Below are 1,253 nucleotides of genomic sequence, written 5' to 3'. Positions count from 1 at the left end.
TTTCCTAAATTGTTTATTCGGGGGTTTCATCATTTTTATATTCCCCTCTATTTTTTTATCAGTGTATTCTTTAGAAGCACTTAGTACTTCTTTGATTATAGTTACCACTACATTTTTTAGTTCCGAAATTATTTCTGATCTGATTTCTTCTGTACCTTTCTGCAGTTGATTCTTTACTGTCAACGCTATTATTTCTGAGATATCTGGAGTGTGATTTCCAGTTTCCTCAGTGCTAGTGTCTTCTGCATTTGTACTGGGTGGACTTGGGACCTGAGACTGAATTTTGTTTCTTCTCTTTGTCATTTTGTATACCACTGTCTTCTGATCTTTGGTGTAGAGCTTAGATAGAGTTATTACCTTAGCACCAGGTCTGGTTCTACAAAGTTCAGATTCCCCCAGGTGGGTGTTGTTTGGATCTGGCTGCTGTGCTCCACTTCTTTCTGCTGCAGGCGTTAGAGTTGAACCCTTTGTGTCTCTCTGGCAAGATGTTCTGCTCCTGAATCAGCTGGATGGGTTTTGCCTCTCGCCTCTTTGCAGGGAGTTCTGCTGAAGGGTTCCCTGCTGGGCCTGCAACCTGGGTCGAATGAGGATCTGCGGGCCCCGGGTCATCTCACTCACTCCCAGGCCTGTGCTCCGGGTCTATTCAGGATCCCACCGGGCCGGGGCCATCTCACTCCCTCGCTGGCCTGCACTCTGGGTCTCTAAACTTTCAAGTAAGATCAGAAAAGATAATAAGAAAAGATAATACTTTTTTTTGGTGTGGGGGATCGAACCCAGGGCCTTGAGCATCCTATGCAAATGTTCTACCACTGAGCACAGAATATTTTTATCTGTTTTACAAAGATATATATGTGTGTGTGTGTGTGTGTGTGTGTGTGTGTAGTTTGGTTTGATACTGGGAATTAAACTCAGGATCTTGTGCTTGTCAGATAGGCGCTGTGCTGCTGAACTATATCCCTGGCCCTACTTACAAAGTAATATTAATTAAAAGTATAAACAGAATCTATGAATCATTCACAAAAAAATTCACAAGTAAGTTTTTAGTATTTTCCTTAGCAAAAGTTTTACATTTGTTAGTGAGTGACTAATACTTGTTAAAATATCAAATAATACAGAACAAGGTGTTATAAAACAAAACGCACAGCTGGAAAATATTTTATTGTTTTCTAATTTATATAACATTGCTCAGGACCACAAGGGTTTTTTTTTCCCCCATAACTCCTGAATTGGAAGTATCACTTAAAAATATTTAC

Source organism: Octodon degus, unplaced genomic scaffold, assembly GCF_000260255.1.
Source record: "Octodon degus isolate 3935 unplaced genomic scaffold, OctDeg1.0 scaffold00054, whole genome shotgun sequence".
NCBI classification, from domain to species: Eukaryota; Metazoa; Chordata; class Mammalia; order Rodentia; family Octodontidae; genus Octodon; species Octodon degus.
This window is presented reverse-complemented; position numbering follows the sequence as displayed.